Source organism: Brassica oleracea, chromosome C1 (genome assembly GCF_000695525.1).
Source record: "Brassica oleracea var. oleracea cultivar TO1000 chromosome C1, BOL, whole genome shotgun sequence".
NCBI lineage: Eukaryota > Viridiplantae > Streptophyta > Magnoliopsida > Brassicales > Brassicaceae > Brassica > Brassica oleracea.
Window position 1 is genome coordinate 41194287 of NC_027748.1, and position 7743 is coordinate 41202029.

Genomic DNA, 7743 nt, shown 5'->3' on the forward strand with positions numbered 1-7743 from the left:
TCAACTTTTTGTTATTTTGGTAAATTGTTATAGACAAAAATATTGGTATGTAACCAGCATGTACCCAGGACCGGCTCAACATTTATTTGAATCTCCAGGCACAAAAAAAAATTTAGGTTTTTGATGTTCATGTTTATTTAAAATTTAAATATATTGTAGAACTTTTTATCATCGACGTCTTTATAAAAATTATGATAAAAACAAATTATATAAATATAAAATATTTTAGGACCCTTTTTAAACTAAATTTAATGAATATTTAAAATTTTCTATATAAAAATGTGTATATATAAAAACTTTTGGACCTTTAACTATCAAGTTACGGGGACATGGGTTTGGGCCCGGGGCGGTCGCACCGCTTGTGTCTCATATCAGCCGGCCCTGCTGGTACGTAGTATATAACAATACATTCATATGCAGGTACGTTCTCATTGAACGAACATACACTTACGAATACATTGGATACTCCACGTCTTATGTAATATTCGTCTTAAATATCTAGGCGACGATGTTAAAAAGAAAAAAAGTAACCTCTCAATTATCGTCTAATCGTGTACGTATTGTAAGGAAGAGGTAATCCGCATCCTGAGGTCTAAAGCTATACTAACACACACACACACACACATATATATATACGTATACATATTTTGTGTGTATTTAAACCTTAAACCCCAGGATGCAGATTACCCGGTCCTCACCAATACTCGTCATCTGTAGTATCCTTAGCTTCTTATCTTGTAAGATCTCGTTTAAGGAGTTTTATGGTTTCTTGTTGTTGTTTTGGTTTAGATGTTGAAGAGTTACCAGGAAAATGTGAGAATTTATAAGCCTCGTGAGGCTAGATGTAAGGAGAAGATGCTTATTCGAAAGGTTTAATGCTATGAGAACATATGCTCTAATGGAAAACGAAACTTTTTGTTCAAGTTTTATTGTGTGCATTCATATGTCTTACTTTTAGCTTTGTTTTAATAAAAAGTAATTCTCTCAAATAGTCTTTTTAAAACTTTTGTCATAAAAATAACCATCAAAAAAGAAAATTATCAAAGAAATCTATTTTTATTTTGAAAATTTTAATATTTATTTTTTATTTTTTTAAATTTGAAACCATATCCCCAAAACCTAAACCCTTTAACTCTAAACTCTAAATCTATATTAGTTAACCCTAGGATAAAAATGTATTTTTACCTTTTAATAAAATTTATTTTGATCATTTTCTTTATTGATGACTATAAAAAAGTTTATCATGGGAAATTTCTCTTTAATAATGTTAAAACAAAGCTATTATAGCGTGGTTAAGAGAATAATTATATTTGATTGCTATATATGTAAGTTTCTTAGGTCTAAATTCACAATTATTTTAAGGCAAACATTTACAATCTGACTTAATTATGTGGTGTCTAATTTTGGATACGGAACGTTTTCATTTCAATCAACAAATACGAAACTAATAAATTACAATCATTTTATCGCATATGTAAATATGATCTGCTTTAACAATCGTCGTTTTTTGTTAGTACTAATCAAAGCTAATTGAATGCGGCAACATGCAGTGTTTCTTAATTTTATGGACCGTAACTCATACTAGTTTTTAGACTGGTAACTTTTCGTATATAATGTAAATAAAAAAACGTTTTGATGTTGACCAATCAACAAAACAACAGCTTAGTAAAACATTTTCTTTTGTAAATTGTAACTTGACCACAACTTGGTAAATTACAATCACTTCGTTCGCATAGAGTGTTTTCTGCGTAAACACGAGGCATATAAAGCATAAAGGTAAAAAGAGGGAGTATGGTATACATCAAATCAAATCATTAGAGAAAATAATTTTTGTTCTCTATGAGCCAATGATGGGAACTTAGGATTATGCTTTTTATAGACAAACGATATTCTACTTCTTTTGACTACATTTCTTGCTTATTCTCATTGTGCTTTGCATACTAAAGAGATCTTCTCCGGATCATTATTTGAACGGATTCTCTCCACAATCATTGATTAATTTAGTTTGTATATATAGAGATTAGAGAGCACTTTTTGGAGTTTTAGGGTTAATATCAGCTCCCAAATATATGATAGTGTATTTTTTGTTAATGCATGAGATGCATCATAGATTTATTATATCAACAAGAAAAATAGTCTTTAAGGTGGAAATTTTGGCCGAGAATCCAACGGTTAAGTTCAACTTTTCCAACTTTATAAACGCTTATTTCTTTTTTTCAAACTTATAAATAGTACTCATCTCTCATTCGCGCGGTAGGGAGATGATTTGGTTAATGGCATGCATTATGTATATCTTTTTTGTTAAATATTTTTGTATGGTATACTTTGTCTACTCATGTATTTTTTTCGTGGATAAAAATAGAGTTATCTGTCTGTATGTACAGAAAATAGTAGACTAATGATGAGAAAAAGGTTATGAGAATAAATTATGTAGTTGATGACCTTCCTTTAATGTATCAAACGACAGGAGGAGAAAAGTGTGTCTTTGTCGAAATAACTTAATGAGGCAAACACCCGTTCCTTGTTTCTCTCATGAGGCTCTTCAAAAGGCGATCTCTTTACACTCGAGTCAAACCTAACTAAACCACATGTTTACAGAGCCGGTCCTAAAGTTTAGGAGGCTAGAAGCGAAACCAAAAAAAAAGTGGCTACTTTTTTCTTTAAAAGAGAAGAAAATATGGAGTCAAAGTAGCTCGAACCCTGGTTACCTTTTTTCTACTCTAAGACCATGATTAACCTCAGTCTTTTAACTGCAGTTTTTGGCTTCGGCTAAGAGACGGTTCTTAGCTTTTCTTAAATTTTAACTAAGAAAAACAAAAAACCATCTCTTAAATAAGAGATATAAAAGCGGTCCCTTATCCGAAAAGTGTAAAAAAAAAATAAAAACAAAAAAGTGTCATGGTCTAAGAACTCTAGCTTTTACCACTAGACTAAGGCAGCACTACTGAAAAACGTAGCCAAGAATATATATAAATACGTAGGCCAGATGCCCATGATTCATTAGCTTGGCCCAAAGTCCGGCTCTGCATGTTTAACTAGATTCGGGCTCAAATTTGTCTTACTTTATAAATTTATAATGTAGTAAATTTTTGTGAATATTCATGATTTAATTTGTATTTCCTTAAAATATTTTTCTGTAAAGAGAAGAATCACCTAGCTATGTTGATGTGTGTGTTTTTTTATGGATAATGCAGCCTAGAAAGTACAAATGAGATAAAGAATTAAAAAAATTGAATGGCTTTTGTAAAATTAAAAATTTCTATATAATATAGAAAAATAAAATCCTTGTGTATATAAATGCATATTTACACATCAATTTAAAAAAATTATGTGAATTTCATATTTGAAATCTTCTATAAATTTGAAAATTTCTTGAATTATGTGAATCTAATCAAACAATGACTACAAAATAATAAATCAAAGCTTATATAACTTAAAGGTTTGGCCTTTCTCAGTGATTTTTAAGTTAAAGTTAAAGATGTACCTTCGATTTTGCTAAGCTTGAGCGTTCGGGATCCCAATCGGGTTCTATCGGATTCGGATCGAGGTTAGTAAATTTTCAAAGAACCGGTACAACCCGATGTATTTTCGGGTTCGAATCCCAATCGATTATTCGGTTTCAAAATACTTGATTTATACCTACCTTTAACCAAAACATAAGTAAAATAGGTTCTTCCGTTTAAAAGTACTTGATTTGTACGTATTTTGTAATAAAAACATAAGTAAATACGATTCAAAAATAAGGAGAAAACATCAAACGTGATCACTCAAAATCAAACGAAAGGTAAATATAGTTATTGATAGAAAGAAAACCATATAAATGAAAACATAAAACAAAATAAAAAAAAAAACAAGTTCTCATGAAATGAAAAACATTGTTCAATAAAAACAAAACTAAAATCTAAAAAAAATGAGCTTCAACCACAACCTTCAGCCATCAACCTTTATGTAATAGATAATTATTTTAGATGTTCAAAAATATCTTAGTATATTTTGGATACATATTAGGATTTGAGATCATGTTTGGTAGTTGGTACAAGTTTTTTTTTGAAATTTTGAATTTTTCGTCTTCTATCGGATATCCATTTAAGTTTAAGTTTGGTTCGGATAAAACAAGATTCTTTCGGTATTTATGTCGGGTTTGGTATTTATCGAACTGAACATGATCGGGTTCGGTTCGGATTTTCGGATTCGGTTTTTATATAGAATATCTTGTCCAGCTACAGTATGCAGAGTCTTTCAGATTTCTTTTTCTATATGAATTTATCCTCCACATTGTCTATAGAAAATCCAGAGCAATACACAACTGAAGACTAATTAATATCGGTGATAAATAATGAATCTACTGAACTGGAAGCGAATTTCAACTGAAGTAAGAACGACTATCTAACTGAAGCATTCTAGTACGCATTACAATCTACATTATCTGGTACTACACACACAATCCAAACCAACAACCAGTTAGATCATTAAAATAAGCTTCTGTCATTCTCTTACACAAGCTTTACAATCAAGAAGAATTTAATAAAAATGGTAAAGTCCCAATACATATACTTCTTCTTCACTGATTTGCGTTATACCTACAAAACTTAATAGCCATATAGTACCACTTTGATCACAAGGACCTAAACAAAATCAACACTGTTATATATAGTTTCAATGCAATTGTTCTGCGTCCATGTTTGGAGTATCAGCCTCTGTTGGCTCACATTGCTTGTTTGACGCATTTTCAGATTCTTGTTCCACATCCATAGGCTTATCGTCTAAATGAATCCGAAGTTGATCAGCCTCACAGGTGTCATTTGAGTTAACAGCATCCCTTAACCAATGAGGTAACTTGTTCTCTGAAGAGCTACTACATCCCCCCAATACGTCTTTCCCCATCTGATTGTGGAGATTCAACACTCGGTTTGGATCAACGAGAGATGGGTTGGTTGATCTTCCCAAGAACAACACATTGTTGCTTGAATCAAGCATTGGAGGTAACTGCATATCTAGAAACAAAGGTGGTTTACCGCGCTTTATGGCATCTGTGTTTTTCATCACTTCTCTGCTGTGTGTTTAAGGAGCTTAAACTATCCAAACCCAACGAACCCAAGTTTCCCATTCCAAGAGAGTTGAGTGGAAAAGGCTTGTCACTGAGAGTATTTGATGGTCCAGCAGAAGGATCACCAGGAGGAGGAAAAGGCTCACTTCGTAATCCCAAGTGATTATAGGAGGGCTCGAACAACGGAAGGGACTGAAACCTTGGAGGAGTAGCGTATTTAGTTCCATGTAAAGCCCGATTCATTATACCTTGAGGAAGACTAGGAAACAAGGGAGATTTGGTGGACTTACTGCTGTCCTGCTTGACTTTGATGGAAGAGAAGAAAGACTATCCAAGAATTTACGCTGCTCTTCTTCCCACCTCGCTGCCAAGTACTCCTGAGACTTGAATTTTGAAAATTTTAGCCTTGGATCTCTGAGAATCGTCTCCCAGTTCCCATACCCATGTCTGCGAATCCCAATCCAGAGAGAATCCAGTTCATCCTCGGACCTTGCATCTACTCTCGTTTTATTTTTTCTGCAAGTGCCCAAGTCCAGAGCCTGTTCTCAACATTATGTTCTCAAGAACCTTTCGATGCTTCTCCGGAATAGATGAAAGAGCTGTTGAAAACTGATCCAAACCCAAAGGAGGTGGTAACTCCTCTTGTTGGCTGAACACGGGTGGGTCCACAGGAGGGACTTTCATATTTGGTGGAAACGGTATTGGTGGCGGCATGGAAAATAGGTCTTGCATAGAATGACCACTACTACCTTCGAATCTTTTCCTCATCGAAAGATTTGCCATTATTTCCTGACGCGAAGTTCCCATGTTTCTCGGTTGAAATGGATATCGAGGAAGAAGGTTATCATCAAATGGTAGGTTAAGTAGCGGAAACTTTTCCTAGAACTCAGACAAAGCAGCACCAGAACTTCGGGGACGCTCAAAATCACCTGACGGAGGAAACTGCAATGTGCATATCAGATTTCACAGAGATATAAGCAATATAATTATGTTTTTATATGTATGGGAGGTAGACGTATTGAAGGTAAAGAAGAGAGGAAGTACCGGACGAACTGGAAGCCAACCATCCATATTACTAAGAGGCTGATGAGAAGGTTCCTCCTTTACATTATGTGGTTTTAGTTTACCCATAGAAGGCTCCTGGTTGTTTGTTTCCCTCTCAACTGAAACCGATGTTTGGTTGTTTGTTTCCCTCTCAACTACTTGGACGGGAATAATTTCTCCGGGAGGGTTCTGGTTGCGTACAATTAGGAGCACACAGTCCAAGAACTGCCAGGTTGTTTGGTGGTAACGATGGCGGACATTCTGCGACATGATGATGTTGACTTGGAAAACCTGGTGTAGGATCTGAAGAAATGTCTAGGCTTAGCGATTTGGCTTTTCTTTTCTGTGCATCACATTGTGGGCTATCGTCCAAGTCCATCATTATAGGGCCGTTCTACGTCCTGATTAGCTGCTTCAGTTACCTGATCCACATTGCCATTAGGAATTGAATCTTCAACAACATTCCTTTTCGCAAGGCGAGTTTTTTGCCTTTCTCGCAGCTTTGTGCTGTTTTGCAGAAAACAAAAATACCATTATTCCAGATCTTGAAAAGGCATGAAAAGGAGTTACAGACAGCAGCAACAAGTTATACACAAATTGATACTGCTACAGTGTAGAAGAATTTAGCTTAGGTTACTTAGGTTTCAAGTTAGCCTTAGATCTAGGTTTAAACTGAAAGTAAATACACAATCAATTTCACGAGTTCCCGGCCCTCGGCACGGTACGTCTCGTAGGAGAACTTCTACTCCCAAACTTCACTAGATCAAAAGAGTCACCAGCCACACCAAATAAGTGTGCTAGTTAGTTTACAATGAACCAAATACGCCAAGCTAGAGAATACAACAAGCCCTTAGTTAATAGACTTAAGCCTAAGCTAGTTATCTTGTATGTTGTCTTCTTTCTCTTGCTAATCTCCTGATGATCTGGTTTTGTTTCCGTAAACTTAGAGTTGTTTACTTAACCTTAACCTAGATCATCATACTTCACATTATATATGTTTTGTATATGATCAGGTAAGATAAGCTGGACTGGGCTTGTGTCTGCTTGGCCCAAGGAGAGTGTTGCTATCGCTGGCCCATGTGGAAATAGCTGAAGCCCAAAAACCTTTCACAAATCTCCACCGTTTTGACTGAAGCCCGTAAGCGCAGCCCATCACCTCTCCTGCCGACAAACCCTACCTCGTGTCTCTTTCTGCGAATAAGGAAGAGATCAGACGCGATCTCTCACTCTCTCTCTCTCTAGTGCCTTTCTGTCTCTCTCGTTTCCTCTTGGCTCTTTCACACCGTGAGTACTTGAAGCCCTGCTGAGCTCCACCTAGACTGATCCGGTTAGCTCCACCATGACGGCGTCGCTCCTCCGTCTTGTTCATCCTCAGGTACATCTGATTTCTCTTCTTCTTTGAGAAACTAGGGTCATCTGTAAGGATGAGTAGCTGTTTTCTTTGAGCGATTTGCTAACCCCGTTTGATTCCGTGTTACATGTCTACTCCGGTGATATATTCACCTCCTCCGACATGCATGTAGCTCCGCCGCGAGCTTTGTAATCCCGCTCCACCACTTCCGTGAACCAAAGTAAGAACCTTTCCAAGACCACTGCCTTTCATATGTTTTAATCTTCATCAATCTGACTCCATTCGATGTTGTAGGAGTTGA

The 7743-nt window shown here is 35.7% G+C and overlaps 1 pseudogene; it reads right to left on the minus strand.

Annotated features, from left to right (window-relative positions):
* Positions 1 to 4557: 4557 nt before the first annotated feature.
* Positions 4558 to 7472, minus strand: LOC106340557 (annotated as a pseudogene).
* Positions 7473 to 7743: the final 271 nt, after the last annotated feature.